The sequence below is a fragment of the Heterodontus francisci genome, chromosome 30 (assembly GCF_036365525.1).
Source record: "Heterodontus francisci isolate sHetFra1 chromosome 30, sHetFra1.hap1, whole genome shotgun sequence".
Taxonomy (NCBI): Eukaryota; Metazoa; Chordata; class Chondrichthyes; order Heterodontiformes; family Heterodontidae; genus Heterodontus; species Heterodontus francisci.
In genome coordinates this window covers 60,520,414-60,544,518 of record NC_090400.1, presented here as the reverse complement: position 1 = coordinate 60,544,518, position 24,105 = coordinate 60,520,414, and positions in this window count along the sequence as shown.

Below are 24,105 nucleotides of genomic sequence, written 5' to 3'. Positions count from 1 at the left end.
GCTGGGCTTCCCCATCATTGAGGATGGGGATATTTGTGGAGCCACCTCCTCCAGTTAGTTATTTAATTGTCTACCACCATTCACGGCTGGATGTGGCAGGACTGCAGAGCTTAGATCTGATCCATTGGTTATGGGATCGCTTAGCTCTGTCTATCGCATGCTGCTTACGCAGTTTGGCACGCAAATAGTCCTGTGTTGTAGCTTCACCAGGTAGACACCTCATTTTGAGGTATGCCTGGTGCTGCTCCTGGCATGCCCTCCTGCATTCTTCATTGAACCAGGGTTGGTCTCCTGGCTTGATGGTAATGGTAGAGTGGGGGATATGCCGGCCATGAGGTTACAGATTGTGGTTGAGTACAATTCTGCTGCTGCTGATGGCCCACAGCGCCTCATGGATGCTCAGTTTTTCATTGCTAGATCTGTTTGAAATCTATCCCATTTAGCACGGTGATACTGCCACACAACACGATGGAGGGTATCCTCAATGTGAAGGCAGGACTTCGTCTCCACAAGGACTGTGCGGTGGTGACTCCTACCAATACTGTCATGGACAGATGCATCTGCGGCAGGCAAATTGGTGAGGATGAGGTCAAGTATGTTTTTCCCTCGTGTTGGTTCCCCCACCACCTGCCGCAGACCCAGTCTAGCAGATATGTCCTTTAGGACTCGGCCAGCTCAGTCAGTAGTGGCGCTACCGAGCCACTCTTGGTGATGGACATTGAAGTCCCCCACCCAGAGTACATTCTGTGCCCTTGCCACCCTCAATGCTTCCTCCAAGTGGTGTTCAACATGGAGGAGTACTGACTCATCAGCTGAGGGAGGGCAGTAGGTGGTAATCAGCAGGAGGTTTCCTTGTCCATGTTTGACCTGAGACTTCATGGGGTCCGGAGTCAATGCTGAGGACTCCCAGAGCAACTCCCTCCCGACTGTATACCACTGTGCCACCACCTCTGCTGGGTCTGTCCTGCCGGTGGGACAGGACATATCCGGCAATAGTGATGGCAATGTTTAGGACATTGTCTGTCAGATATGATTCCGTGAGTATGACTATGTCAGGCTGTTGCTTGACTAGTCTGTGGGACAGCTCTCCCAACTTTGGCACAAGCCCCCAGATGTTAGTAAGGAGGACTTTGCAGGGTCGATAGAGCTGGGTTTGCCGTTGTCGTTTCCGGTGCCTAGGTTGATGCCGGGTGATTTGTCCGGTTTCATTCCTTTTTATGGACTTCGTAGCGGTTAGATACAACTGAGTGGCTTGCTAGGCCATTTCAGAGGGCATGTTAGAGTCAACCACATTGCTGTGGGTCTGGAATCACATGTAGGCCAGACCAGGTAAGGACAGCAGATTTCCTTCCCTACAGGACATTAGTGAACCAGATGGATTTTTACAACAATCAACAATGGTTTCATGGCCATCATTAGACTAGCTTTTTAATTCCAGATTTATTAATTAAATTCAAATTCCACCTTCTGCTGTGGTGGGATTTGAACCCATGTTCCCAGAGCAATACCCTGGGTCTCTGGGTTACTAGTCCAGTGACAATACCACTACGCCACCGCCTCCCCTAATGTGCAGGTTGAAAAGTTAGGTCTGCTGTGACGGTCCTGGTGGTGGATCTTGGATAGGAAGAAGAAGTGGCTGTGAGGTTGGAGATCATGAGTGGAAGACCTCCAGAGGAGATGAGGCCAGTGATGCTCTGGAAGATGATGGCTTGGTGTTCAGTAGTGAGGTCATAGTTCAGGAGTCAGTAGGAGGAGTTGTCAGAGAGTTTGTATTTAACCTCTACAAGGTAGAGGTACTTTACCATCCGGCAATAATGCAATAGACCTGAGAGAATGGAGAGCTGCAAGTTCAGAAGGGCATAGGTCAGAGTGAGTGTGGGGAGTAGAGAAACTAGTGTCTTGGATGGAGTAGATGAACAAAAAGATTTTGAGGTTCAGGTACAGAAATCGTTGAAAGCTAACTCACAGGTACAAAAAGTGATCAACAAGGCAACTGGGATTATGAGCTTACTCACAAATGGTTTAGACTATAAGAGCAAGAAGCTCTGCTGCAACTACACAGAGTACTGGTTAGATCTCTTTTGGAATATTGTGGGCACACAGCTTAGGAAGGATATACTGGCCTGGGACAATGTCTTGTGACCATTTGCCAGGGTTGAAGTAAATGAACTATGAGATACTAGGTTATAGTCCCTGCAGGTGAGGAGATTAGGTGGTTATCTGATTAAGGGGTTGAAATCATGAAGGAAATTTGTGCATGAAATGGGAAATGGTCCTTCCTCTGAGTTGGGGCATCCAGAACAAGAGAACAGAGTTTAAACCAAACCAGTTAAAAAGAAATCCAAGAAAACTTTTCCCAAATGGTTGTGAGAATGTGCAATGCATTGCCCCAGCAGATACTAGATACTTATTCAAGTTGTTTAAGAGGGAGCGTAATACTTGGAAAGTACTGGTGTTAAAGAATATGGAGAAAAAGCAAGAAATAAGAATTTTAAAAGAATTACGTAGAATTTCCAGCACAGTAACAGGTCATTCGGCCCAACTGGTTCATGCTGATGTTTATGCTCCACAAGAGCCTCCTCCCAACCTACTTCATTTCCCCCTATCGACATATCCTTCGATTCCTTTCTCTCTCATGTGTTTATCCAGCTTCCCCTGAAATGTATCAAAAGATAAAATGCAATCATGGTCGACAAAATGGCAATGTGGCCTGGTCCAATCTGCACCTTCTCCTTTGTTATCTCTTGCCCCACCCCCACCTCACTTGCTTATAATCTGTGACTTTTCTTATATTTGTCAGTTCCGAAGAAGTGTCACTGACCCGAAACGTTAACTCTGCTTCTCTTTCCACAGATGCTGCCAGACCTGCTGAGTGGTTCCAGCATTTCTTGTTTTTATGTACAAACATATGCATTAGGAGTAGGAGTAGGCCACTCGGCCCTTCGAGCCTGCTCTGCCATTCAATAAGTTCATGGCTGAACTGATTACTCCACATTTCCACCTACCCCTGATAACCTTTCACCCCCTTGCTTATCAAGAATCTATCTACCTCTGCCTTAAAAATATTCAAAGACTCTGCTTCCACCGCCTTTTGAGGAAAAGAATTCCAAAGACTCACGACCCTCAGAGAGAAAAAATTTCTTCTCATCTCTGTCTTAAATGGGTGACCCCTTATTTTTAAACAGTGACCCCTGGTTCGAGATTCTCCCACCAGGGGAAATATCCTTTCCACATCCACCCTGTCAAGACCCCTCAGGATCTTATATGTTTCAATCAATTCGCCTCTTACTCTTCTAAATTCCAGCGGATACAAGCCTAACCTGTCCAATCTTTCCTCATAAGACAACCCACCCATTCCAGGTACTAGTCTAGTAAACCTTCTCTGTACGGCCTGCAAGGCATTTACATCCTTCCTTAAATAAGGAGACCAGTACTGTACACAGTACTCCAGATGTGGTCTCACCAATGCCCTGTGTAACTGGAGCATAACCTCCCTACTTTTGTATTCAATTCCCCTCGCGATAAACGATAACATTCTATTAACTTTCCTAATCACATGCTGTACCTGCATAACATTTACGATTCATGCACTAGGACACCCAGATCCCTCTGCATCTTAAAGCTCTGCAATCTCTCACCATTTAGATAATATGCTTGTTTTTTTATTCTTCCTGCCAAAGTGGACAATTTCCCACTTTCCCACATTATACTCCATTTACCAGGTCTTTTCCCACTCACTTAACCTATCTATAATCCCTTTGTAGCCTCCTTATGTCCTCTTCACAAGTTACTTTCCTACCTATCTTTGTGTCATCAGCAAATTTAGCAACCATACCTTCGGTCCCTTCATCTAAGTCATTTATATAAATTGTAAATTGTGGCACACCACTCGTTACATCTTGCCAACCAGAAAATGACCCATTTATGCCTACTCTCTGTTTCCTGTTCACATCAGCTTGGTGCTGCCAAATGATATTTAATGATGTTGAAGAGTTGAGCCTGATGCATCATAGAGTACAAAATGACTTGGGAAATAAGTGCCCATTGTTTGAATTGGATAGGTGTTCAGTGATAGTGTTAGTGGGATCAGTTAGTGGAACAGGAGGATTTTTATTCAGCTCTGGTTTGTAACCAGTAGTGGCCTCAATTGATTTATATAGATAGAAAGGTCCCCTCCAGTATCAGGGACCAGTACTGCTGCATTTTGGTTCACTCCGCCGCGGCACAGTGGCACAGTGGTTAGCACCACAGCCTCACAGCTCCAGGGACCCGGGTTCGATTCTGGGTACTGCCTGTGTGGAGTTTGCAAGTTCTCCCTGTGTCTGCATGGGTTTTCGCCGGGTGCTCTGGTTTCCTCCCACAGCCAAAGACTTGCAGGTGATAGGTAAATTGGCCATTGTAAATTGCCCCTAGTGTAGGTAGGTAGTAGGGAATATGGGATTACTGTAGGGTTAGTATAAATGGGTGGTTGTTGGTCGGCACAGACTCGGTGGGCCGAAGGGCCTATTTCAGTGCTGTATCTATAAATAAATAAACTCTGCTCTGAAAGCGATTTTTTTTTTGTCATTGGGATGTGGGTGTCGCTGGCCAGGCCAGCATTTATTACCCATTCCTAATTGCCCTTGAGAAGGTGGTGGTGAGCTGCCTTCTTGAACCGCTGCAGTCCATGTGGGGTAGGTACACCCACAGTGCTGTTAGGAAGGGAGTTCCAGGATTTTGACCCAGCGACAGTGAAGGAACGGTGATATAGTTCCAAGTCAGGATGGTGTGTGACTTGGAGGGGGAACTTGCAGGTGGTGGTGTTCCCAAAACTTCATTATTGGTTAAGACTTGTTTTATAATAAACTGATAATTTCTTGTTTATTTAAGAAAGCTGGTTGGTGTGTTTTATTCTGGGGAAAATAGAGTAGATGATTGAGAGTATCGGTAAGTGGGGAAATTTAAATATATGTTGTAATGTGTGGAGAAGTGGGACTAGAATAAACAGTGCACTCCTCCCGCCTCGGTCATAACAGTTGCAAGTATGACTCTATGTCACATACTCAATTCATGTCTTCCTGTGATGGATGGTCTACGATTGCTCTCGATAACACGTTGGCTGACGATTGGAACTTTCCTGATTGGAACGTATACTGTTTCATATGTGCACCTCATTAATTTGAGACAAAACCTTTGGATACGTGGAGGCATTTTTGCTAACTCTTTTTCGTCGAATAAGGAAACCAATGGTTTGTGGTCTGTCTCAATTACCACACCTATTCCAATGATGGAGTCTGAAAATTTTTCACAAGCCCATCTGACAGCTAGAGCTTCTTTTTCAGTAACTGCATTGCACGCCTCTGTATCTGACAATGCTCTTGATGCATACAATATGGGTCTACGGGAACCATCAGGTTGCTCCTGAAAAAGAACAGCACCCAAACCGTCTGAAAATAGAATTCAATCCGGAGAAGTGTGAGGTAATGCATTTGGGGAGGGCAAACAAAGCGAGGGAATACACAACAAACGGGAGGATATTGAGAGGGGGAGAAGAAGTGAGAGATCTTGGAGTGCATGTCCACAGGTCCCTGAAGGTGGCAGGACAGGTAGATAAAGTAGTGACGAAGGCATATGGAATGCTTTCCTTTATTGGCCAAGGTATAGAATACAAAAGCAGGGATGTAATGCTGGAACTGTATAAAATGCTGGTTAGGCCACAGCTGGAGAATTGTGTACAGTTCTGGTCACCACATTACAGAAGGGGCATAATTGCTCTGGAGAGAGTAGAGAGGAGATTTACAAGAGTGTTACCAGGGCTTGAAAGTTGCAGCTATGAGGAAAGATTGGATAGGCTGGGGTTGTTTTCCTTAGAACAGAGGAGGCTGAGGGGTGACTTAATTGAGGTGTACAAAATTATGAGGGGCCTAGATAGAGTAGACAGGAAGGACCTGTTTCCCCTAGTGGAGAGGTCAATTACTGGGGGTAAAGATTTAAGATGATTGATAGAACGATTAGAGGGGACATGAGGAAAACTTTTTCATCCAGAGGGTGGTGGGTGTCTGGAATTCACCGCCAAGAACCGTGGTGGAGGCAGAAACTCTCAATTCTTTAAAAGGTACCTGGACATGCACCTGAAGTGCTGTAACCTGCAAGGCTATGGACCAGGTGCTGGAAGGTGGGATTAAATTGGGCGGCTAGTTTTATCGGCTGGCACGGACACGAATAGCCTCCTTCTGTGCCGTAATTTTTCTATGGTTCTATGGTCCTACAGAAGGAAACAAACCTGGAATTACAATAGGAGATTTTGAATGAGAAGCTTACTCAAATTAAACAATGGTCAAAAAGTTTGGATGTGTGACCTGGAACAAGAAGTTACAGTAATCCATAAACATGGGGACTATCAACGATCGTATGTTATACAAACGAATGAAGGGAACATATGACGGAATCAGAGGAATATCAACCATCTGCATGATCAAGATGAAGAGGAACAAACTCAAACCAAACAGAATACTACAACCCATAGAAATGAAAAACCAAGTCAGCAAACCAGACTTCCTATGAAGATTACCGATCGTCCTAGACAGATTACAACCAGATCGGGGAGAATTGTCAAACCTCCGATGAGACTGAATCTGTAAAGTCAAAGACTCGGGGGGAAGGGAGAGAATAGTAGAGAATTCATAAATGTATATATTGTTACAGACATGTGGTGTGACGTGGGTGGTTCCTGACTATTCAATTCCCCACCTGACTGCAGCAAGTGTATTCCTATTAGGAGTTTAGCCCCTTGGGGTTTTATTTTTCAAATAAACAGACAGTGACAGATTTTCTTGTAGATTTTTGAAAAACGGAAAGTCAATTGTTTATTGATCAATATGCCTTATCCCAAAATTGTCATAACCTTATTCACTCACACATTCGCTCGTGCAGACACACACACACACAAGAAGAAACAGATAGCGAAGAGAAGAGGTAGGTAGGTTTTTGTGGGGGAGAAGGGTTACGATAAACCTGTTGAATTCTCTTGAGACTCAAGTTCCAGATAGTTGCAGGCCTGAGATGATTGTAGATTTCTCTCTTGATTGAAGGTTCTGTTGAAGATGTTGGGTCACTTCCAGCTCTCTTTCTGCTGTATAATGCAGATGTTGGATTTTTTCAGCAGGGCAGGTACTTCCTGGCTTGCTGGAATGTCAGCTGTTACAAGCAGCTTCACCTTCTGGGTCTGTCTGTCTGTCTGTCTGTCTCTCTGTCTTTGTTTTAAGGTAAAACTGTGTCACCTCTGGTTTCTCTCATGGTGATCAAACAATGGCCCAGGATGTGGCTACTTCACACCTCCTTTGTTTGAGAAGAAGACATTCAATTCTAGAATGTTTTAGGATAGATGCAAAATGGATTTGATTAACACTTTTTGTCTTTGAAGATTTGTCCTTTGGCTTTGTCAGACTGTTTGAATACGCAAAAGACCAATCCCCTTTTTATTTGGTGGCCATTTTGGATTATTGTTTAGTTTTTAAAATGAAGGTTCTTTTTTTAAAGGGCAAAGTTCGTTGTTTAATAACTCCAGGGTTAGTCTGTGAATATTGTATCATTGCACGTCCAATGTGCGTGACAATATGTTTGGGGAAAATGTTGGAAAAAGACTTGGGGGGAAATGTAGTGAGAGGATGTAAAGGGTTAATACCGAAGACAATGAGAGACCCCTCCCACTGTACGAGCGATGATGTAACAGTCACATGAGATAGGCTTGAGAAGAAGAAGGTATAGCAGCATGAAGGATGCTAGCTTAAGTGGCTTGTGGAGAGAGTATATTGTAACTGTAAATAATAAAGTGTTGTTAGTTAACCTTTATCGGAGTCTACGACTTTCTCTAGAATTCCCTACAATGCTAATAATACAAATACAACTAAACCCAACTCTTATTTTGCAATTATCTCTTGCAGTATTTACGGAATTGTGAGAAATTGCAGGGTCTACTCTGCCTTCTTCTACCCACTGTTCCTCAAACTCTTGGACACATTTCGTCTGGCACTGCTTTTTGATCTGAATATTAAAACATTCCAGTAATAGATCTGAAGAACAAAAACCCCAGAAACACATCACCTTTCTGGAGAAGAGCGTTGAATCTTCACGATCTGAATATTGAAGAGTTGTAACTGCCACTGTCTTGTTTCTACATCTGCATTCATTCTAAACAGATCTGCTAGAAGATTGCTAAACCACCTTACACCATAAAATGTTTTAATAGATACAGGGTCTAAAAGACTAAAAGTTCTTAATGAGGAGGGAATAGGCATAACAAAGAACAAAGAACAGTACAGCACAGGAACAGGCTATTCAGCCCTCCAAGCCTGCGCCGATCTTGATGCCTGCCTAAACGAAAACCTTCTGCACTTCCGGGGACCGTATTCCTCTATTCCCATCCTATTCATGTATTTGCCAAGATGCCTCTTAAACGTCTCTATGGTACCTGCTTCCACCACCTCCCCCGGCACCAAGTTCCAGGCACTCACCACCCTCTGTGTAAAGAACTTGCCTCGCACATCCCCTCCAAACTTTGCCCCTCTCACCTTAAACCTATGTTCCCTAGTAACTGACTCTTCCACCCTGGGAAAAAGCTTCTGACTATCCACTCTGTCCATGCCGCTTATAACTTTGTAAACCTCTATCATGTTGCCCCTCCACCTCCGTCGTTCCAGTGAAAACAATCCGAGTTTATCCAACCTCTCCTCATAGCTAATGCCCTCCAGACCAGGCAACATCCTGGTAAACCTCCTCTGTACCCTCTCCAAAGCCTCCACATCCTTCTGGTAGTGTGGCGACCAGAATTGCACGCAATATTCTAAGCGTGGCCTAACTAAAATTCTGTACAGCTGCACCATGACTTGCCTATTTTTATACTCCATACCCCGACCAATGAAGGCAAGCATGCCGTATGCCTTCTTGACTACCTTATCCACCTGCGTTGCTACTTTCAGTGACCTGTGGACCTGTACGCCCAGATCTCTCTGCCTGTCAATACTCCTAAGGGTTCTGCCATTTACTGTATACCTCCCACCTGCATTAGACCTTCCAAAATGCATTACCTCACATTTGTCCGGATTAAACTCCATCTGCCATTTCTCTGCCCAAGTCTCCAACCGATCTATATCCTGCTGTATTCTCTGGCAATCCTCATCATTATCTGCAACTCAACCAACCTTTGTGTCGTCCGCAAACTTACTAATCAGACCAGCTACATTTTCCTCCAAATCATTTATATATACTACAAAGAGCAAAGGTCCCAGCACTGATCCCTGTGGAACACCACGAGTCACATCCCTCCATTCAGAAAAACACCCATCCACTGTTACCCTCTGTCTTCTGTGACTGAGCCAGTTCTGTATCCATCTTGCCAGCTCACCTCTGATCCCGTGTGACTTTACCTTTTACACCAGTCTGCCATGCGGGACCTTGTCAAAGGCTTTACTAAAGTCCATATAGACAACATCCACCGCCCTTCCCTCATCAATCATCTTCATCACTTCCTCAAAAAACTCAATCAAATTAGTGAGACACGACCTCCCCTTCACAAAACCATGCTGTCTCTCGTTAATAAGTTTGTTTGTTTCCAAATGGGAGTAAATCCTGTCCTGAAGAATCCTCTCTAATAGTTTCTCTACCACTGACGTAAGGCTCACCGGCCTATAATTTCCTGGATTATCCTTACCACCCTTCTTAAACAAAGGAACAACATTGGCTATTCTCCAGTCCTCTGGGACCTCACCTGTAGCCAATGAGGATGCAAAGATTTCTGTCAAGGCCCCAGCAATTTCTTCCCTTGCCTCCCTCAGAATTCTAGGGTAGATCCCATCAGGCCCTGGGGACTTATCTACCTTAATGCTTTGCAAGACACCCAACACCTCCTCCTTTTTGATAATGAGATGACTGAGACTATCTGCACTCCCTTCCCTAGGCTCATCATCCACCAAGTCCTTCTCCTTGGTGAATACTGATGCAAAGTACTCATTTAGTACCTCGCCCATTTCCTCTGGCTCCACGCATAGATTCCCATCTCTGTCCTGAGTGGGCCAACCCTTTCCCTGGTTACCCTCTTGCTCTTTATATATGTATAAAAAGCCTAGAATTATCTCTGTTCTGCTTATTTCCTCCTCATTAAGATCATTAAAATCTGCAAGGCAATACCAGACATCAAAGCTGATTTAAACCTGCTGATTTAAAATGGAGACTAGGAATAAATGGTTCATTCTCATGTTGGCAGGCTGTGACTAGTCTTGCTTCAATTGTATAGAACCTTGGTTAGACTGCATCTGGAGTACTGTGTGCAGTTTTGGTCCCCTTACCTTAGGAAGGATATTATTGCCATAGAGGGAGTGCAACGAAGGTTCACCAGACTTGTTCCCGGGATGGCGGGACTGTCCTATGAAGAGAGATTGGGGAAACTGGGCCTGTATTCTGTAGAGTTTCAAAGAATAAGAGGTGATTGTATTGAAATCTACAAAATACTGAAAGGAATAGACAGGGTAGATGCAGCTAAGATGTTTCCCCTGGTTGGGGAGTCTCATACCAGGGGACACAATTTCAAAATAAGGGGGAAGCCACTTAGGACAGAGATGAGGAGAAAAGTCTTTACTCAGAGGGCTGTGAATCTTTGGAATTCTCTACTCCAGAAGACTGTGGAAGCTCAGTCATTGAGTATGTTTACAGCAGAGATTGAGAGCATACAAGGCTATGGGCCAAGTGCTGGAAAATGGAATTAGAATAGATAGGTGCTTGATGGCCGGCACAAACACGATTGGCTGAAGGGCCTGTTTCTGTGCTGTATAAGTCTATGACTCTGTGACATATTTTTAAATACAAATGACATCAGGGGATATGAGGATAGTGTGGGAACAAGGCATTGAAGTAGAAAATCAGCCATGGTCGTATTGAATGGTGGGGCAGGCCCGATGGGCTGAATGGCCTACCCTTGCTCCTATGTTCCTATTTAAGTATCAATGACTGAGATATAACCATTTAAATAGAAAACGTGGTTGTAGCTTTTCAAGCTCCTGGTGGATAGATACATATGGATAAACTGAGATAAGTAAGCAAAAAGTAAAATAAGCATAAAGTGAATTGCTTTGATGAGTGAAATTGTATTGTAGTGCATTTGACCTGAAGATTCTGACATGCTTCACAGCACTAAGGGTGCTGACTGTTCACCCACTCACTCTCCCAGACCTATCCAGCTCCACCCTGCGCAAGATATCACATTTAGTTTAAAGCAGATCTGGAATTGCCCTTGAACTGATTGGCTTGCTAGGCCATTTCAGAGGGCATTTTAAGAGTGACATGTAGTCTGGAGTCACATGTAGGCCAGACCAGGTAAAAACAGCAGATTTCCTTCCTGATTTCTGGTTAGTGAACCAGATGAGTTTTTACAACAATCGACCAATGGTTTCACGGTCACCATTAGACCAGCTTTTAATTCCAGATTTATTAATTGAATTCAAATTTCACCATCTGCCATAGCGGGATTCGAACCCATGTCCCCAGAGAATTAGCCTGGGGCTCTGGGTTACTAGTCTAGTGACATTACCACTACGCCACCACCTCTCCATTTACAGCACAGGAAGAGGCCATTTGAACCAATTGGTCTATGTCATTGTTTAGGTTTCATTTGAGCCTGCTCCCACCCTCTTCATCTCATCTCGTCCTTCTATTCCTTTCTCCCTCGTGTTTATCCAGCTTCCCCTTAAATGTATCGATACTATTCACCGCAATCACTCCCTGTGGTAGTGAGTTCCACATTCTCTAAAGAAGTTTCTTCTGAATTCCCTGTTGGATCTATAAGTGATTATATTATATTTATGGCTCCTAGTCTGGTCTCGCCTGCAAGTGGAAACATCTCTATGTCTATCCTATCAAACCCTTTCATAATCTTAAAGACCTCTATCAGGTCACCCCTTCAGACTTCTCTTTTCTGGAGAAAAAAGTCCCAGCCTATTCAATCTTTCCTGATAGGTTTCACCTCTCAATTCTGAGATCATCCTTGTGAATCATTTTTTGCACCTTCTCCGGTGCCTCTATATCCTGTTTATAATACAGAAGCCGTAACTGTTTACAGTTAGAAACAAACAAAAAAGTGTTGAATGAAGGATCTAAGACACATCGTGGTGTCCTACACGAGCATGTTGAAATCACATTGCTAATTTTGAGCCCAGCATTGTTTAGGATTTGCCGTTGTCATTTCCAATGACTAGGTCAATGCCAGATGATCCATCCAGTTTTATTTTTATTCGATTTTACTGCAGCAGTTTGATAAAACTGAGCAGCTTGCTAGGCCATTTCAGAGAGCAGTCAACCACATTGTTGTAGGTCTGGAGTCACATGTAGGCCTGACCGGGTAAGGTTGGCAGATTTCCTTCCTTAATGGACTTTTGTGAATCAGATGGGTTTTTGCAACAATCCTGTAGTTTCATGGTCACCATTACTGAGATTAGTTTTTTTACTCCAGATTCCAAGGGAGTGGAAGCAGAGATGATGAATGATTTCAAAAGGAAATTGGATGGGCACTTGAGGGAAAAAAAACTTGCAGGGCTACGAGGATAGAGCGGGGGAATGGGACTGATTGGATTGCTCGATAGAGAGCCAGAATGGACTTGATGGGCTGAATGTTATATGACTCTAATGGAGAGCAAGCTATAGGGCTGTGCTGCTAGCTTACACCTGAAGCAGTCTGACTCCATAGAAAGTGGGTAATCTAACCCTTAAGCGTAAGAGTTAACACAGTGTAGGGTTGCCAACATTCCAGCATTGCCCTGGAGTTGTATAAAATTAAACAAGAATCTCCAGGATCCCACTACCAGCAAAATCCAGCTGGAAATTCATAGGGGCATTAATTTTTTTTACATTTACTTTGAACACTTCTGTTTACTAGTTATAAAAATATTGGAGATGGGGATAAAGGTTGTTTGATTGACAGTCAAGAATCATCCAATCAGGTAACAAAGAATCTATTCACTTTCTGATTGGTCTGGGAAGGTGATGTGTCGCAAAGATGGATGTGCTGGGACCAATGTCAGGAGTGTGTGGGCTGGGTCGAGCAAGTTGTGAAGACACTTCCAGGAACATTTTCAACCAAAGTTGGCAACCTCAGCACAGTGTTTGACATTTTTAAAGTTGCCATGTCAAAACTTGGATGGCAAGGCAGTGAAGAATAGAATGTGGGCGTCACTGGCCAGGCCAGCATTTATTGCTCATCCCTAATTGCCCTTGAGAAGGTGGTGGTGAGCTGCCTTCTTGAACCGCTGCAGTCCATGTGGGGTAGTTACATCCACAGTGCTGTTAGGAAGGGAGTTCCAGGATTTTGACCCAGTGACAGTGAAGGAACGGCGATTATAGTTCCAAATCAGGATGGTGTATGACTTGGAGGGGAACTTGCAGGTGCTGGTGTTCCCATACATCTGTTGTCCTTGTCCTTCTAGTTGGTAGAGGTCGTGGGTTTGGAAGGTGCTGTCGAAGGAGGCTTGGCGAGTTGCTGCAGTGCATTTTGTAGCTGGTACACACTGCTAGCACTGAGCGTCTGTGGTGGATGGGGTGCTGATCAAGCAGGTTGCTTTGTTCTGGATGGTGTCGAGCTTCTCAAGTGTTGTTGGAGCTGCACCCATCCAGGCAAGTGGAGAGTATTCCATCACACTCAGACTTTTGCCTTGTAGATGGTGGACAGGCTTTGGGGAGACAGGAGGTGAGTTACTCACCGCAGAATTCCTAGCCTCTGGCCTGTTCTTATAGCCACAGTATTTATATGGCTGGTCCAGTTCAGTTTCTAGTCAATAGTAACCCCCAGGATGTTGATAGTGGGGGATTCAGCAATCAGAATGCAATTAAATGTCAAGGGGAGATGGTTAAATTCTCTCTTGTTGGAGATGGTCATTGACTGGCACTTGTGTGGCACGAATGTTACTATCCACTTATCAGCCCAAGCCTGAATATTGTCCAGGTCGTTGCATTTCTACACGGACTGCTTCAGTATCTGAGGAGTTGTATATCAGTTCATCTGAGACTAACAGCCTCAGGATTTCTACACCTCCAGAAATTGGACAATTTGGTAGAGTTATGGAGAGAATTTTAACCAACAGAAACGGGCGGGATTGAGTCGGGGGTAGAGGACGGGGGGTTGGGAGGGTGGTTAAAGACTTAAAATTCAGATTAACCACCAAAATCAACCCGCCCACTTACAGCTTTAACTGGTTGCCTGCCCACCTTCCTTCCTCAATCTGCTCCAAGGTGGCAGGTTGATACTTTAAATAGGATAATGAGGCTTCAAACCTCAGTGTCATTCAGCTTTACAACTTTAACTCTGGTTGGCCGGGTTTCCTGAGCCACGGGGAAACCAGGAAGCTGCATCCGGGCGAGGGCTTCATGGGACCAGGAGTGGCATCCCTTTACACCCACCTCCTGGATCCAGTCTACCTGGCTTGAGGAACCCCCATAATCGGACAGGCCCCATCTCACCTTCCCCATGAGGTCACCAATCTTACCCCGACACCCCACCAGGACTCTGATCCCCGTCTCCCTGGGACAATGGGAACAGCAGCTTCCCACCACCCCGGGATTGCCCCCTGCTCTGACATTCAATAAGATCACGGCTGAACTTCTGCATCAACTCCATTTTCCCATACAATCCCCATATCCCTTCATTCCCTTAAAGTCCAAAAGTCTATTAATCTCTGTCTTGAATATACTCAACAACTGAGCATCCACAGCTTTCTGGAGTAGAGAATTCCAAAGATTCACAACCCTCCAGAGCAGTACTGAAGGAGCACTGCACTGTTCAAGGTGTCATTTTTCAGATGAAACATTAAAGAATGCTCCATTTGCCCTCTCAGGTAGTCGTAAAAGATCACAGCCACTATTTTGAAGAGGAGCAGAGAAGTTTTCCGTGGTGTCCTTTCAGATAATTATCCCTCAACTAACATCACTAATGTTAGAGAAACTTTCAAGCCTGTTTGTGAAGAAGACACTGAGACTAGGATGCTTTAGTGGAGACTGTTTATTGTTTGCCACAGAGCTTACTTCCCCATTCCTAACATCACCCAGCCAGTGCTGGCTGGCTCTTTATATATATATCTGAGTACAATTAACTAATCAACACCCAACACCTGTTCACCTTCAATTACTAGGTATTTAACATCCATTAACAGAACTTATTAAACACTAACAACTAAAACCATTTTTTTGGCCACATGCTGTATGTAGGATCTTGCTGTGTGCAAATTAGCTACTACCTTTTCTACATCACAACACTTAACAAAAAAGTTCTTCATTTGGTTGTAGAGCACTTTGGGATGTCCTGAAGTCATGAAACAAGCTATAGAAATGCAAGTTCTCTCTTTCTTCTCTCGATACGATAACTGATTTTACCTGGCTGGTTTGGTTTTGTGAATTTTTCTGAAATGTTGTAATGTTTGCATTGTAGCATTGAGGAAGACCCAAAAAGGGTGAAAACCATTCCTAGAGTAGTGAACAGACATGGAAACCACAACAACCCAGCATCACTGAGCTCTCTGGCCAGTATCAATGGTCCACCACCAAGACAGATGGCATTCACCAACTGCAAATACAACGTGGAACAGGAAAGCATCATGGTTAACCCACAAACAGGTAAAACTTGATGTCAGCTAGGTGTAAATAATCACGTGAATATGGCAATGTCCAGTAGTTTCACTGTGGCTCCTTTGAATGATTTCTCTGCTTTTTCAAGTAGCATTAATCCAAACCATTTGGCATTTCTGGTCCTTCTCAATGTCTTCATTGCTCCTATAGGCAATTCTCCTCTGAACCTTCCTCTCTTGTTCCTCACCATCCTATATTCTGTTCCCCCCTTCGTGCATCCTCACTGTTAAAATCAATGACTGATTCTCCCAAAGGATATCAGTACTGTAGAACTCCTCACCTCCTTCTGCCTTACTTCTTCCTACAATCTAAAAGCTAATCTCAGTGACACTTTGCTGCTTTATCTTGTCCTCTTCCCTATTCTTCAACCATGATGGTGTTCTGCGCAAAGATGCTCAGCTCATCACCTAGTTTTATTCTGACTTCCTTGTGTTTACCATAAAGCTGGAGTCAGCCACTTATTCTATGTTGTCTAAAGTTCTGTTAACTTTTTCTATTATTTGGCTGAATATTGAGTTTTATTATTTCATATGTTTTTGTATAGAATCATAGAAACTTACAGCACAGAAGGAGACCAGTCAGCCCATCATGTCTATGCTGGCACTTTGGCAGATCTATCCAATTAAACCTTCTCCCCCTGCTTTTTCCCCATAACCCCATTAAATTATTTTCTTTCAACTATTTATCCAATTCTCTTTTGAAAGTTACTATTGAATCTGCTTCCACCTCCCTTTCAGGCAGCGCGTTCCAGATCACAGCAACTCACTGTGTAAAAAAAGTTTCCTCATGTTGCCTCTGGTTATTTGGTTATTTTGCCAATCACTTTAAATCTGATGACCTCTGGTTATCGACCCTTCTGCCACTGGAAACAGAGAATTTGGAGAAATTATCAAAACCCCTCATGATTTTGAACATTTCTATCAATCTCCTTTGAACCTTCTCTACTCTAAGGAGAACAACCCCAGCTTCTCCAGTCTCTCCACATAATTGAAGTCCCTCATTTCCAGTACAATTTAATAAATTACTTCTTCACCCTCTCCAAGGTTTCGACATCCTTCCTAGAATGTGGTGCCCAAAATTGAACACATTATGCCAGCTGAGTCCCAACCTGTGTTCTATAAAAGGTTAGCATACCTTCCCTGCCCTTGCACTCTATGCCTCTATTAATAAAACCCAGGTTTGCTTTTTTAACAGCTTTCTCAACTTATCCTGCCACCTTCAAAGATTTGTGTGTATACACACCCAGACATCTCTGTTCCTGCACTTTGGTAGGAAGAATAGAAAAACTGAATATTTTTTAAATGGTAAGGAACTATTAACTGTTGATAAAAGCAAAATACTGCGGATGCTGGAAATCTGAAACAAAAACAAGAAATGCTGGAATCACTCAGCAGGTCTGGCAGCATCTGTGGAAAGAGAAGCAGAGTTAACGTTTCGGGTCAGTGACCCTTCTTCGGAACTGACAAATATTAGAAAAGTCACAGATTATAAACAAGTGAGGTGGGGGTGGGGCAAGAGATAACAAAGGAGAAGGTGCAGATTGGACCAGGCCACATAGCTGACCAAAAGGTCACGGAGCAAAGGCAAACAATATGTTAATGGTGTGTTGAAAGACAAAGCATTAGTACAGATTAGGTGTGAATATACTGAATATTGAACAGCAGCAAGTGCAAACCTGAAGAAAAACAACCTGAAGAAAAGGATCATCCTCCGCCATTTTCGCCACCTCCAGCGTGATGCCACTACCAGTCGCATCTTCCCCTCCCTTCCCCTGTCAGCATTCCGAAGGGATCATTCCCTCCGCGACACCCTGGTCCACTCCTCCATTACCCCCACCACCTCGTCCCCGTCCCAGGGCACCTTCCCCTGCAATCGCAGGAGTTGTAATACCTGCCCATTTACCTCCTCTCTCCTCACTATCCCAGGCCCCAAACACTCCTTTCAGGTGAAGCAGCGATTTACTTGTACTTCTTTCAATGTAGTATACTGTATTCGCTGCTCACAGTGTGGTCTCCTCTACATTGGGGAGACCAAGCGCAGACTGGGTGACCGCTTTGCGGAACATCTCCGCTCAGTCCGCAAGCAGGACCCTGAGCTTCCGGTTGCTTGCCATTTCAACACTCCCCCCTGCTCTCATGCTCACATCTCTGTCCTGGGATTGCTGCAGTGTTCCAGTGAACATCAACGCAAGCTCGAGGAACAGCATCTCATCTACCGATTAGGCACACTACAGCCTGCTGGACTGAACATTGAGTTCAATAATTTCAGAGCATGACAGCCCCCCATTTTACTTTCATTTTTAGTTATTTTTTCTTCCTTTTTTTTTACATTCCTTTTTACATTTTTTACAATCTTTTTTTGCATTTATTTCATTTCATCTTAGTTTGTTCAGTTTGCTTACCCACTGTTTTTTTCAGGTTGTTTTTCTTCAGGTTTGCACTTGCTGCTGTTCAATATTCAGTGTATTCACATCTAATCTTTACTAATGCTTTGTCTTTCAACACACCATTAACATATTGTTTGCCTTTGCTCCGTGACCTTTTGGTCAGCTATGTGGCCTGGTCCAATCTGCACCTTCTCCTTTGTTATCTCTTGCCCCACCCCCACCTCACTTATTTATAACCTGTGACTTTTCTAATATTTGTCAGTTCCGAAGAAGGGTCACTGACCCGAAACGTTAACTCTGCTTCTCTTTCCACAGATGCTGCCAGACCTGCTGAGTGACTCCAGCATTTCTTGTTTTTATTAACTGTTGATGTTCAGTTATTTGGGTGTCCTTGCACACGAAACACAGCCTGCCAACCAAAAAATGAACAGTTTATCCCTACTCTCTGTTTTCTGTCCTTTAACCAACTCTCTATCTATGCTAATATATTACCCCCAACCACACGAGCCCTTATCTTGTGACCAACCTTCTTGTATGGCACCTTATCAAATGCCTTTTGAAAATCCAAATATACTACATCGACTAGTTTTTCTTTATCTACCCTGCTAGTTACATCCTTTAAAAAACTCCAATAGATTGGTCAAACATGATTTCCCTTTCATAAAACCACATTGACTCGGAAAATCATAATATGGTTAGGCAAAGTGCCCTGATACCATTTCCTGAATAATGGATTCTAGCATTTTCCCAACAACTGATGTCAAGCTAACTGGCCTATAGCTCTGTTTTCTTTCTCTCTTCCTTCTAGAATAGCAGTATTATATTTGCTAACTTCCAATCCACTGGGACCATTCCAAAATCTCAGGAATTTTGGACGATCACAACCAGTGCATCCACTATCTCTGCAGGCACTTCTTTTAGAACCCTAGGATATAAGCTATCAGGTCCAGGGGATGTGTTGGCTTTTAGTCCCATTAATTTCTCCAGTACTTTTTCTTTGCTAATATTAATTGCGTTAAGTTCCTCACTGTCAATAGAACCTTGGTTTCCCACTATTTCTGGAATGTTTTTTGTTTTTCCACTATGAAGACAGATACAAAATATTTGTTTGACATCTCTGCCATTTCTTTATTCTTCATGATAATTTCTCCTGTCTCAGCTTCTAAGGGGTCCACATTTACTTTCACTACTCTCTTCTTTACATATTTGTAGAAACTCTTACAATCTATTTTTATATTTCTGGCTCTTTTACTCATTCTATTTTCTCCCTCTATCAATTTTTGGTCATCCTTTGACGGTTTCTGGAACTCTGCCAATCCTCAGGCTTACTACATTTCTTGGCAATATTATAAGCCCCTTCTTTTAATCTAATACTTTTCTTAACCTCTTTAGTTAGCCATGAATGGAGCACTTTTCCCGTGTAGTTTTTATTTCTTAATGGAATGTAGATTTGTTGAGAATTATGAAATATTTCTTCAAATTTTGATCTTTACTCATTACTATCATACCTTTTAATCGAATTTCCCAGTCAACCTTAGCCAACTCACCCCTCATATCTGTGTAATTGGCTTTATTTAAGTTGCAATACTCTATTTTCAGATTTATGTATGTCATTCTCAAACCCGATGTGAAATTCATTATATTGTAATCACTCTTCCCCAGAGAATCCATTCTTACTCGGAAATTACTAATTTACCTTGTCTCAGTACACAAAACAAGATCTAAAATAGCCTCTTTCCTGATTGATCTCATGACATATTGTTCTTGGAAACTGTCTCGAATTCCATGAACTCATCCTTCAATCTACTTTTGCTGATTTGATTTGTCCAATCTATATGAAGGTTAAAATCTCCCATAATTACTGCATTGCCTTTGTTACAAGCTCTTCTTATTTCTTGATTAATGCTCTATCGAACAGTATAGCTATTGGTAAGGGCCTATGAACTATTGCCACCAGTGTTTTCTGACCCTTGTTATTTCTTATCTCCACCCGTATTGGTTCTACTTTCTGCTTCTAAGCCAAGATCCTTCCTCACCACTGTCCTTATGTCATCCTTTATCAGGGCAACAACCACCCCCACCCTTTTCCATTCTGTCTGTTTTCTCGAACCATGAAGTACCCTGGCATATTTAGTTCCCAACCTCAGTTGCCATGCAACCATGTCTCTGTAATAACTATTAGATCAAACCCTTTTATCACTATGCCATTAATACATATATCTTGTTCCAAAAACTCCATGCATACAGATAAAGGGCCTTTAATTTTAACTTTTCACATATTGTCATGCAACTCACATACTCGTGCCATCACTAAAATCACCTATTTCCACCTCCATAACATCATTTGACTTCTCCCCTGCCTCAGCTCATCTGCTGCTGAAACCCTCATTCATGTCCTTGTTATCTCAAAACTTAACTATTCCAATATACTCCTGGCCAGTGTCCTACATTCTACCCTCCGTAAACCTGAAGTCATCCAAAACTCTATTGCCCGTATCCTGACTCACACCAAGTCTCGTTCCCTTATCACCCCTGTGCTCGCTGACCTACATTGGCTTCCGATCAAGCAATGTCTTGACTTTAAAATTCTCATCCTTGTTTACAAATCTCTTCATGGCCTCACCCTCCCTATTTCTGTAATCTCCTCCAGCCCCACAACCCTCCAAGAGCTCTGCACTCTAATTCTGGCCTCTTGAGCAACCCCGATTTTAATCGCTCCACCATGGGCAGCTGTGCCTTCAGATGCCTAGGCCCTAACCTCTGGAATTCCCTCCCTACACCTCGCCATCTTGCTTTCCTCTTTTAATACACTCCTTAAAATCCACCTCTTTGACCAAGCTTTTGGTCACCTGTCCTAATATCTCCTCATGTGGCTTGGTGTCATATTTTGTTCTGTAATGCTCCTATGAAGTGCCTTGGGACATTTATTACATTAACTATGCTATATTAATAAAAGTTTTTGCCAATTGCCACCTAGCTCAGGTAACAAAGCAGAGATTATTTATTACCTTTGCTGATGTGATTTGTTCTGTCTATAAGAAGGTTAAAATCCCCCATAATTACTGCATTGCCTTTGTTCTGCTTTTTACTTTGGACCCTAGCTCTTTCAAACTCCCTCAGCAGAACCTCATTGCTCATTCTACCTATGACATTGGTTCCTGCATGGACCACGACAACCCGATCCTCCTCCTCCTACTCCAACTTCTGTATATTTCCCTGCAGTTTAAAAAACTGTATCTTAGCCAATTTTGTATCCATGCTGCCACTGTCCCTTTGAACCCATGGGCTTTAATTTTGCTAACAAGCCTATTATGTGGTATTTTGTCAAACACCTTTTGAAAGTCCACATACACAACATCAACCACACTACCCTTATTAACCCTCTCAGTTACTTCTTATAAATGTGAGATTTTATTGATTTGAAGAATAAAGAAAACTGACCAAAACAAGTAATGTATAACATTTGAGGCCATTAATATTACTGGGAGTGGAAGAAAGTAATCATTGGAAGTGAGGTTGTGAGGATTGCTATCCAGCTGGTTATCTCTATATTTCCAGTACTTTCTTGCCAAATGTGGAAAGATTCACCAATTTGAGAACCCACACTCATTGGCTCCCTATTAAAAATTCAATGGTGCAATTTGAAAAGAGGGAAGTGTTTTGACCAACGTTCTTCCCTTGGGCAACACCATCAAAAACAGATTAACCAGTTATAGAGTTTACTGCGTTTTGTGGGATTTGACTGTGTGTAAAATGGCCGCCACATTTGCCCACATAACAAGTCACTGCACTTTCAGTAATTGAAGTATTATTCGATTATTAGCAGACAAAAATGTTTCCTTATGTTTCGTTAAAAGAAAAAGGTTTCTGTCCTCCCAGCAATTCTTGGGCAGGAAACACCTGCAAATGTAAACCTTTGAAATATAAAATAGATTAATCACTATGATTTATCTCCTGTTAAAATGCTATTTCTCACACTAGTAGCTCAGTTATCTGGCATGTTGATAGCATCAATTCAGATTTCTCAGTATTACTCAGAAAGGATGACAACCAATGTTGTTTCAAGGGATTGATATGCAAATACAGGCTGTGTTGAGGCTTGTATAACCTTCAGGGTAGTTAGGATTCATGTAGAAACCAGCTTCACCTGAATGGGAATAATTAAATATTTTAATCAATATGGTTACAATAACTAACTCACATAAATCCAAGAGGCTAGTTTTTCCACTGAGCACTGGTGTTATTTATATCATTTTCCCATTGAGACATGATAAATATTATCACATGAATTGCAGAAACAGACTTGAATGACTATTTAACTGCCTTAATGTGGAGGTACCTTGTTGTTTACACTGTCATTCATCAATATCATAGCTAAGAGAGAAGTTAATGTCAGCAAAGTTATCATACATGTTAACAGTTCCATTAAAATAGCAGACAGACCAAGTTTAGTACAAGCATTTTCGTATAACATAAAAACAGTCATTTCTAGCCCATAGAGTGGTAATGGGGAGTGGAAGCTGTGTTCAGAAAGGTGACAACTTGTTGCCCCTTCAATAGAAGGTGCATAATAAAAACCATATACCTAACCCATTAAAAACTGATATCAACACCTTACTGGAAACAGTACTTGCAATGTGTTTTAAATTGGTTACAGATATTTAGTGGTGGGAGTCAAAATCTGCTGTGTTTTGTCATGTGCTACGTGATTATTCTGCAATCACATGGTAGAACATGATGCCCCTCCTTTTGCAATCAAATAAGTCTAGATCCACTTTAGTTCAAACCATGGGATAACAATGTGTTTCACATCAAATCAGTGATTGGAAGCCACTGGCACCCACATGAAAAAATGGATAGATGCAGAATAAAACTATCCATCCTCTTTACCAGCATCAAAGTCACTTGGACATATTATACTGAGTACTGCACTGTGGATCAGTATGTCTTCATGCTCCACTCTCACAGTTTTTATGTCGTCTGATCACCCTCAATATATGCCTGCCTTGCAACATAGTCCAGTGTACATGTTGAACAGTGGACTTATGGAGGCAAAGCTCCCCAAAAGGAAGGAAAAGGAACAGGAGACGGAGATGGTGGTTTGTTTGGACATGCACATGTGATCAAAAGTTATATTGAAAACTGATGACCATTATTACCCTTTTTCTCTGTTGAACACTGCTCACAAGCTTTTTTTATTTGTTCCTGGGATGTGGGCGTCGCTGGCCAGGCCAGCATTTATTGCCCATCCCTAATTGTTCTTGAGAAGGTGGTGGTGAGCTGCCTTCTTGAACCACTGCAGTCCCTGTGGGGTAGGTACACCCACAGTGCTGTTAGGAAGGGAGTTCCAGGATTTTGACCCAGTGACAGTGAAGGAACGGCGATTATAGTTCCAAGTCAGGATGGTGTGTGACTTGGAGGGGAACTTGCAGATGGTGATGTTCCCATGCATCTGCTGCCCTTGTCCTTCTAGGTGGTAGAGGTCACGGTTTTGGAAGGTGCTGTCTAAGGAGGCTTGGCGAGTTGCTGCAGTGCATCTTGTAGATGGTAGCAGTGCCTTCAATCATCCTTTAATGGTTGGCTTTAGGAAGCTTTGGTTATTCTGATAGTGGTTTTTAAACTTTTGAGTATGTTATTAAGGAAACATATGGTCCGTATAACTCTTTCTATACAACTTGCCATACTGGATAAGCCATTATATTCAGTTTTGCTAACGTAATCAAAAACTGGTGAGAGTAATGTTTACTCTAAACTGCATGTTCCTGCACAGGCTGCACACAAGTCAGCCCCTTTAAGATACTGTGCATGTGCAGCAGTGCAAAAAACATTAAAAGGGCCACGCTCTTATACAAATCGCCCATGCACTCCCAAAAAAGTTAGAGGTTACATTGCTTGTGTATTTCAGTATTTTTAGTGCTAGTTATGGCTGAGCAGATAAACCAACACTTTTATTTACCATCCTTACAGAAATAATTCACAGCCCTAAATTGTGTCAGCAGCAAAGTGAATTCACTACTGACTTTTGACATTTTATGGCAAACTGTTTGAAAAGTAGCCAAGGATCTATAGTGTGCTTTAAA